The 10,158-nt window shown below is 40.0% G+C and overlaps 1 pseudogene; it reads right to left on the reverse strand.

Annotated features, from left to right (window-relative positions):
- LOC143389976 (contactin-3-like) overlaps nt 1-9,704 on the reverse strand; it is a 94,702-nt pseudogene extending 84,998 nt beyond the window's left edge.
- Between the last annotated feature and the right edge of the window lie 454 nt (nt 9,705-10,158).

Genomic DNA, 10,158 nt, shown 5'->3' on the forward strand with positions numbered 1-10,158 from the left:
TGTCTGTGTACCCCGCTTGTCCCTGTAACATCCCCGCGTGCTAACCAGGTGGGCACTGCACACTGCTTCAGTTCTCAGTTTCCAAAACAAATAGACCATAATCCAATTTGCCTTTCACAAAATTGGTGAATGCACACTAGTTTTTACAATGTCTCTAATGATTAAATTGCAAATTTGTATTCAATGAGCTTACATTTATATGTATTTTACAGATGCAATTTGTAAAACCATGTATTTATACTTTCTAAATCATATTTTCATCAAAACCAAGGGGCTTGAATTTTTTTAAAACAAAAGGAAATTGGAAATGAATTTTGAAAAGAAAAAGACAATCTAATTTTCCTCCAAAGAGACTCCAAATAAGGGTAACATTATTATTCTTTCCTTATCCAAATTGAGCAGTACATCAAATAAATGTGATTACAAATTAAAGGCAGCAAATAGAGTACAAATACTTTATTGTACAGGACCAAATAATACTGATAAACTCAACAAGATTCTGAGTTTATTTGGATTCTCTGATACAGTAATTGTAATTCTTCCCAGTAGGCAATTTTTTCTGCTTAGAAAAAGACAAGAAAGAAAGATATAAATCCTCCTTTCATAGAGAAGAGAGCAGACAGAAAGGAGATCTCTCTCTAATGTATTAAGGGTATAAAAGGTCATTCTTAAAAAAGTATAAAATACTTCATTACTATATGAGTTATTTTAAAATGCAAAGGAAATAAATATCCAACCTATTGCATATTTTTATTTCTTTTTAATTCCTTCCTGCCATGACAGATGTCCATCCTCACTGAGCAGAATAAGAAAGAATAAAATGCAGAACAAGTTAAAAAAGGAGATTCTGCTACAATCTCCCCACAATTTGCAAATCCAATTTGCCCAAGCCAGGGATGCTCACCATAGTAGGTGAGACGCCCTCTGGCCACATTCTTTCCTCCTGAATTCTCAGCGATGCATTCATAGGAGCCTGCATCTTCCTGCTGGAAGGTAGGGATTTCAAGCACACCATTGAACTTCCTCAATTTGATTTTGCTGGGGAAAGGCATCCCATCACTTCTTCTCCAGTTAATCTGGGGTACAGGGCTAAGAAGAAAACCATCAATTGGTTTGCTATTGTCTGGAAGCCTTTTGGACTTGAAAAAAGAAAGCTTTGGTTAAGATAGATCCAAAGTAGTGGGTTTCAAATGTATAACATTCCAGTTTTCACTTACACACATGAGGCCAAAAGATTTAACCCTTGAAGTTGATATTTTAACAAAAATAAACTGCAGTTTTCTTGACTAATTTCATGATTTACAGGAAAAACAAAAAATAAAGCCTAAAATATATAATACAACAAACGGACATGAGAAAGAACACCATTTTAGTTCATGAAATTAGACAGGCATAGTAATTTTCTCCAAATCATCTTGAAAATTTCAAATTACATTATATATGTATACTATATATGCATATTTTTTCCTGCATTATTTCCTTCCTTCTAAATGTAAGTAAATTTTAGAAGTAAAGGGTAGCCTGTCACAATCCACCCCAATCTCTTACAGCAACCCAGTGGTAGAGCACACAGAATTAGCATAACAAAATTTACTTTCCAAGGGCAAAACATTCCAATTTCACAGTTGAACCTTTAGCTGCCGGGAGAGTTTCCGGAAACTAAACTTCAATTTTGGGCTCCTATTCACCCATCACACCTGTGAATGCAGAATATTAAGTTGATAGTCCTGCCTTTGAAATTGCCTTGTTTTCTTAAATAAAACTTTATTTTGCTCCATGGGGAACTAACTTTTTGCAGTGATTTAAGTTACTCACTGGTGCTAACCTGGCTCAAACATGCAACATTAATAAGCACTTAAGAACTTGGAATTCTCAGATTCATAAGTATTTACAAGTTGTCCCACTACAGGGAACACCGTACATTTTATACTGTAGAAAATGGGAGGCTTCTGTCACTCTATATTCAATGTGGGCATTTGTAGTCAAACTGAAATAAACAATGAATGCATTGAGACTTACTGATACTTCCTAAGGAACCAAAATTATAGTGGAAAATTTACGTCATGATACCCCAGTAGCATAGACACCAACCTTAAACTTATTAAATGGCTCCCTGGAGTCAAGAAATGGTGACTTAATAAACAGGAGAGGTCAAACTCAATTTTAAGGGCCTGGAAGGTGTTTCCATACTGTGTGTTCTGGCATTGTGCCCTATTAGATGTGACTTAGTTAAAATGGGTCCCTAGCTAAGGGGCAGCAAATCTGTTCCCACTGCTGCTTCACAGACTCTTAAAACAGCAGCCATGGAGGTGTTGATGAAGCAGATTTTTAATTTTGTTTTTCAGTGATGCCTTTTAATCTCTAACAAAATACTCAGCACTTTAGGAATCTCCAGCGGGCAAGTCAGAGCAGGTGACTTCCTGGGCTTGATGGGAACAAAACCTGGGTGCCAGCTCTGGGTCCTCAGGCCTGCTTCAGTGCTCCCCTGCTGCCATCTTGAAATTCTTCATGATCTTTAAATGAGGAACCCCTGTTCCATTTGACAGTGGTCTATGAAAGCTATGGAGGAGGTCGTGAGTAAGGATTATGTAAAGGACCTAGGGTTTATGTAATTAATTCTGTCACCTACTCATCAATAATCTTTGCCCCTCTGAGTGATAATTTATCCGGATATATTTCTCACTTTTCCTAGCTCACTTCTGCCTGTAGTCAGGACCCTATTTGCAGTCAGAGGACACCGAAACATTTCCTACCATCAGAGCACAGCATCAGGGGAGTGGGGGAGCCCAGCACTCTGGCATGTGTCACCATATTTGTCACTATGCAGGTGTAATTCCCCACATCAGATGGCTCCACCTTGGCAATGTAGAGGTGCCCTGTCTCTTGAGAGACAAATCTCTGACTATCTTCTTCAACAAATGATGGATATTCATTGAAGATCCAAGCATAGGATAGTTCTAACAAAAGTTGGGGAGAGAGAAATAAATTCCATGATTAAAGTCAGTTTCTCACAGGAGACCTGAAATATACAAAATTACCTTCGCTTCAAAGGCATGCTGGGTGGTTTTGCTGTGGTTCTAGAAGAGAAAGAGATGAAATGATTCTGCATTCCTTCTCTGCTATGATGAAAACAGTTGATCAGCACCCTCTGGGAGCCATGATATTGCTCTCAGCACCAACTATACTCCACAGGCCTCCTAACAGCCTCTGGCCTGGGTCTTCCTCCCTTTTAGCCTGTACTTTTGTACTGTGCATTCTATGCTATTTCAAAATTACCAACAGAATCAAGGCAATTCTGACATCAATCTTTGCACAACTTTCTATCTTCTTAGGAATAATGCATAATTGCTTAAACTCAGTAGGAGTCCCTTCAGGGCCAAGTCCCTGCTCAAAGTCTCTCAAAGCCTCTCTTTTTGTTTCCTTCACTTTCAACATTGTTATTGTTTGGATGTGCAGTGCCCTCCCAAAGCTCCTAACTTAATGCAGAAATATTCAGAGGTAAAATGACTAGATTTTCCAAGCTGCAATCTTAACCATCCATCTTACATTTGATGGACTGACTGGGTGGTCACTAGGCAGGTAGGGCAGGGCTAGAGGAGGTGAGTCCCTGGGGGTATGTTGTAGAAGAGTATATCTTCTTGCAGTAGCTTCCCCCTGCCTTCTCTCAGCTTCCTGGCGACCATGAAAAGAGCAGTACCTCTCCACCAAGTTCTGCCAATCTCAGGATCAGAGCAGCCTCTAGAACTTTGAGTCAAAATTAACTTTCCCTCCTCTAAGTTGTTCTTGTCAGATATTTTGATCACAGTGACAGACACCTGATTAACAAACACCAAACCGCATTCTGCTGACTTCCACAGAGTCTGCAAAAATTTCTCTCCAACATCAGGAATCAACTCCTCAAGGAAGATTTCCTTAAAGGTCTTTATCTCGGTTGGGCCCCTACATAGGGCAACCCAAGGCATCTTTCAGGGAATGCATTTATCACCGGAGAAGTCATGATCTATTTACTTATCTGTCTTCCTATCATGTGATAAACAAGTAATGCTAATTTTACTCCAACTGTTCCTCTTTCTCCTCAAATTAGGAGTGGAAGTCAGTCATTAGGCTTCATTTCCAAGTTCTTGAAGCATCCAAAGGCATTTAATAAGTCCTTGATCAACACTTGTTAATTAAGAATGAATTCATGCTACTGACTATGCAAGTAAAGTCTGCTATGAGTGTTTCCATGAACTTCAGGGCCTATGGAAAACAACTTTATGCAGAAGAGCTCTTGTTCTCTGCAATAACAGGGGCTAAATAATACCATGCTGCTTGGTTCTAGTTGGCTGAGATGGTTCAGATGCCAGTGGGTATTGAAGCACAGTGGCTGTGGGTGGCTCCTGGACTCCTACTTCTCTGCTCATTTTTTTTTTTTTTTACAGTTATATTGACCTTACCGTACTGGTTAAATAATGTAATGTTTTCCTGAAAGAACTTTTGGAAAATAGGTACAAATAAAAATAACTACTAGGTGACAAGTTCAAAGGCATTTAATGTATCATTTTGATGGTTAAAGATCTTTGAATGTGGTAGGGTTAGGGACAGGAAACCATCATACAGATCAGACTGGGCCAATGTGTGTGATTTGGAGGAGAACTAGAATAGGTCGAAGCAGAGTGACAGGTGACAGTCTTGCATGACTAAAGAACAAACATGGAAGGACAAGAGAACTCTCAGCAAAAAAAGGAATAAAAGCACTTCAGGTACAGCCTAGGGCATGTGAAAGGCCAAAATGGAGAAAGCTTGCCAAGAACTTGGAAATGAAGCCTGATGACTGACTTCCACTCCCAAGGCAAACACAAATGCTCAGTGTCTCCCAAGATCAGCCAATGAACCGCGAAAGGAACGCTCAGAAATCTAGTTTTAAGGTTGAACTGATTTTTCAGTCATGTTAGTAGAGCATGTTTCATGAAGGTCTAATGAGTCAGGCGCTAGGTTGTGAAATATGAAGCTGTCTACTGAGTTGTATGAAAATAAAATGTGTTGCGAGTCTCCACCCAGCAGTTACTCTCATGCCTAAACTGATTCCTATTTAACCACCATTACAACAGTACTGAATGAACTATAAAGACAAATAATGCTGATAGAGTAGGCTGAATTTATTCTGTAACTGTTAAAACTAGCAGCTATTGTTATCTATAGCCCTCTGGGGTCTTTCTGCTGCTCTCAGTATCCAGACCTAGGTAACATCCCCAATGCCCACAGACTTACCATGCTTGAAGGGAGGCAAGGGACTTTGCTCTTCTTTCCAAAGTGTTCTATATGTGAAATCAATATGGCTGCCCTCTCTCTTTCCTGAGGCAGCCAGAAACTTCTACAGCTCCCCAACATGCAACACTTTTACTGGGCATTTGAATTAAGAAGTCAACTTATTAAACTAATTTATGTTAAAATGAGAACAGATGATGGAGAGAACTCACAATCTGCAGCAAAAAACCTACAGTCTGGTAAATGCATACAAGAGAACATCAGAGAGCAACGAGAATACAGGGACAATAGCTTTGTGCAACAAATAACCCAAATGTAATTTTAACTGAAAATATTCACATAAAACAATATATGTAAGACTATATTTATAGGCTTTCTTTTAATTCTAAAATTAATATTGGTAACATTTAAATGTTGTTAAAGTGTTCTATTATTCTAGAGATTATGATGATTTTTGTCTATATGACATAGGAATGGTTGTTAGGAAAAATAAAATGAAGAAATCACATTAAAATCATTTTGAGTTGTTTCCTAAGTGTGCATGAATACATAAATATGGAAAAAATCCAGGAGATGACTCTGGCAGACAGAGATGTTCCACTCAGGTGTCATTTTAGGAGAACCCACCACATAGAACACAGTTGACACCAGCCTTTGCCTGCAGTCCTGTGGGGGTTGACTATGCCCCCCAGGGTAGCGCAGAGCTTTCTCCAACTGGCAGCTGTGGCTTGAGCACCCCCATCACCATGGCCATGGTGTTATCAGAGCTGGGCAGCACTCTTTCTTCCTGTAAGGTTTTCCTCCTCTTTTTTTGTACACAGATATGGGAACCCAGTATCTGTGAACTCAGCCTGTTTCTGTGCTGTCCCCCTCACCCTTCACAGGTACTTCTCCAGTATCTTATTTTTTTTCTTCAAGTCTGATCCTTTAACTGCATTATGACTTCTGATTTTAGGGAACTGAGGAGATAAAGGTTGCTGAAATTGAGTCACAGACTCTTCTGTATTTGGAATGTCCCTCCCTTTGAATCTGCAGAAAACGTCCATCTACAATGACTTTCTTTCCTAGGGATCACCTCCTCTCTTCACTTTCACCAAATTGATCCCCTGTGCACACCCTAGGCTCTCCAAATATGCACAGCCTGAGCTGACTGACAGATAGACCCTGCCCTCCCGACAAGGGAGGGTCATGGGCATCCCAGTCCACAGTAGCATCCACTGACCCTGTCCGGATGCTCCACCACAGGAAGAAGAAAACAATTCTCCATTTATGGTGCCCTCACCTCTATGGTGAGGCCCCAAACCTCCGACATATCTTGAAAGAACTGCTGAATAATAAAATGGTCTTCCTCTACAACAGCCTCAGAAAACCAAGGCAGTAAAGATCCTCAGCTGGGATGATGAAAAACTAACGTGATTTTCAGGAAAGATCAGGAGAAGAAACAGTAGAAACAGGAAGAGGAGAGGAGCACTGGGGCTAGAAGCAGTCATGCTGAAATTCGAATCTGAGATGGAGGCAGGAAAGCAGAAGTAAATGTCCTTGGAGTGCTGGGAACAATGAGGTAAACGTTTGAGAGAGAGTTTGGGCCTAATGCTGGTGTGGCAAACACAGTATCTGCCCCAGAAGTCCACATCCTATCCCTGAAACCTGGGAACCTGTAACCTGGTACGGCAAGAGGGACATTGCAAATCAAATTAAAATAAAGAGGTTGAGATGGGAAGATTGTCTTGGACTTCATGGGAAGGTCAAATGTGATACTAAGGGGCCTTACAGAGAAAGACAGGGTGTTTAAGGCCAAAGAAGAAAGGATGTACAGAAAGAAGTAGGCGAGGGAGTCAGAGAGGCATCTCAAACGTTGTGACCTGGGATTGAAGACAATGGGAAAAGCCACCAGTGAAAAACTGAAAGTGGCCTATGGAAGCCAGAAAAGACCAGGATCTGAATCTCCAAAAGGAGAGACACCTCGATGTCAGTGGCCACTCACCCCTGTTGGACCTCTATTCTCCAAAACTGTAACACAATAAATGTGAGCTTTTATAAGTGACTAAGTTTACAGTAATTGGTTACAGTAATGACAGGAAACTAACATAAATAAGACCAGCTAATAACAATTGGGAATTTATAATGTGCAACATACCACGCTAAATGCTCTAGATAAAAGTTACAAAGGAAAACAAATGAGCAGAGACAAAAAACTGGAGGAAGCCTGTATTGGGAAAGCCAACGCAGAAGCAGGCAAGATCAATGTAATCCAGGGAGGGAGTATCAGAGTATTCAAAAAGAGGCAGAGGCAGATAGATGTCAAACTACAGCAGCTCAAACCAAATGAATTAGTGATTATTTTTTTACAGAACTTCAGACCCTTAAAGACTCATGGAAGAGAATCAAATCTGCATTTAATATGGTTTTGTGTCATGAGAGGTCTGCAGAAATTTGTAGCACCTACCTTTGTTTATAGACTTTCTCTTTGAGATGGAATGAAACATAACTTTTATGTCTTAGATCTGCAATAACTTTTCATTTATTGCCTGCATGACAATGTTAAAATATATAGGGCCTCACTCTAAAAGCAGTTGAGAACTGTGTGATATATTGCATTCTGAATAAAGTAAAAAGTATCTGTTATAATACTATCAGAGTTTACTTATCATAAAAATCTGCATTTGCAATAAATGTTAATTGTATACTGCAATGGAAAATATATATCACTTCAGCATTCTTTGGAGGTTTTTCAGAATCATTTTATGTACTGTGATAAATAAAAAGCTGTAATAAAAATGGTAATTTTATATACTCAAATGAGCTAGACTTTACAGAACCTTTCACAACCTCTTGAGTAAATCGTAAACACATTATGCCAAAACAACATGGCCAGTGGGCTCTCTATTAACAATACTATGTGAATATTAGTAATCTGAAATATTTTTTATTAGCTAAGAGGATTTACCGATCAAAGTCATAAATTAGGAAAATAAAGTAATGACAGTCTATTTTGTAAAAGTAGTATGTGATGAATGATTTCAGTTCTCTGGCCACACTCCTACCCAGGTCACTCAAATATAAAACCAGTCAGTTTAACATGAAATATGTCACTCTAGTGTTAACCTGCAGAAATATTAATACACATGCTGCTGGCACTTAAGGGTTTATTTCTAGTTCCATTATAAAATTCCATTATGAGGGAGATTTAATCCTTTGCCCAGGCATTTTCTAGAAGAAATTCTGTCAAACAAAATTGCAGTTTGGCAAAATTGTAAAAGTCACTTGGGCCATCTTCTGTGGTGCCAACTGGGAAGTCTGACCTACTTTAAAACAAGACACATTTAAAAGTGTGTGCAAGTCTGCCTGATGTCAGTCAAGATTCTTGTCTGGGAAAAGAATTCTGCTCCAGTGCTTACAGATGACACTTCCTTGGCAGAAGGTCTGTTGCAGTACATATTCAACAAGCTAAAACACCATGATGGAAAATGGGAGATGACTGAAGGTTTGAAGGACAAATGGCCAGTGGTCAGGAAGACGTCTATACTGAAGGGTGAAATGTAGCTGGCCTGCTAACATGCCAGGGGGTCCTTTCAAAACCTGTTTCATTAATGGTTACTTTGGGGGCAAGATGACCATAGAGAATGGGTTGCTAGTTCAGACTATAAACATCTACCAAATCCATTCTGATCTGGACTGCCTCTAAGTCGGACTTGTGTCCAATAAAGAGAACCATGAAAGGAACCGGATTTCCTTTCTTCCTTCTTCCTCATGGCAGGTGTGCACTGGTATGGCCAGGGGTCAAGACTAGACTCTTGCTCCTTTGTAAACAAAGCATTTTGAAGCAAACTCACATGCGTTCAATCACTCTGGTCTGCCTGTGGCTCCTTGCATGCTGTGACTGCAGAATTGAGCAGCTGCAGCACAGACGACATGGTGGGTAAAGATTTCAATATTTATCTGACCTTTCAAGAACGTTTTCTGACCCCACTCCAGGTCAGTGTTATCTAAAGACCAAGTTAGAGCCTGGCAATGTTCTTGCTGTCCTCTGTTACCATACCAGCTCTTTTTGTTGGTGATCATGTTGTCCTGACTCCCTCAGGGAGCTCCTGCAGGTCCCCTGACATGGGAGTACTCCACAACTCCAGTCTCTGTCTCTTTTTTTAGTGACAGCCTTACTGAGCACACATGGGCCATTTCACAAGGTCACAGAGCCATCCAGTAGAGGACGCAGTATTCTGACACACTCTGTCACCACCATTTTTAGTCCCACCCTTGTCTTTTAGGATTGTAGTGTTTTCTGTGGGTGCCAGCCTCATCCATCCTCCTCTGACTCTCCAAGGTACTGCCATCCCTTGTCTTTCTTTCAAATGCTTCCTGCAGGAGGCTTTGCTTTTAACAAGTGACCCATCGCTTTCCTGGTCCCATAAGGATCTAGCAGCATCTTTGGGATGATCAAGTGAAGCTCTTTCCTCCATATTTGTTAGTGTGGAATCACAGAGAGCACATCTAAAACAATTTTATGTATTTGTGTGCATATATGAATTCTTTTTCTCATAAAGGATTTATTTATTTTAAATTAACTTTCCTTTTCTAATCACCAGGGTAGGATTGAGCCTGCCCTTCCCTCTTTCTCCAAGGAGATCTCAAGATGAGGTGTTGGAAGTTTGGGCCATACTCAGTGACTCTCAAAGCATGATGTTCAACAATGGCTTGGAATAAATGAGGAAGACAAGCAAAACCACTGCAAGGCATTTAGTTCCTTCCAGAAGCTGCCAAAGAAATATAGCAATTGCCAAAGAAGAGACTTTAATTGTTCATAGGGAAAAATGAGAGCTGACCAGATCGACACAGAATTACTGTGATGCTTTATGAAGACCTGGCAATTTCCTCAGGTCACAGACCCAACAATTACCGCAATCCCCAGGCTAT

The sequence above is a fragment of the Callospermophilus lateralis genome, unplaced genomic scaffold, assembly GCF_048772815.1.
Source record: "Callospermophilus lateralis isolate mCalLat2 unplaced genomic scaffold, mCalLat2.hap1 Scaffold_190, whole genome shotgun sequence".
In the NCBI taxonomy this organism is placed as follows: Eukaryota; Metazoa; Chordata; class Mammalia; order Rodentia; family Sciuridae; genus Callospermophilus; species Callospermophilus lateralis.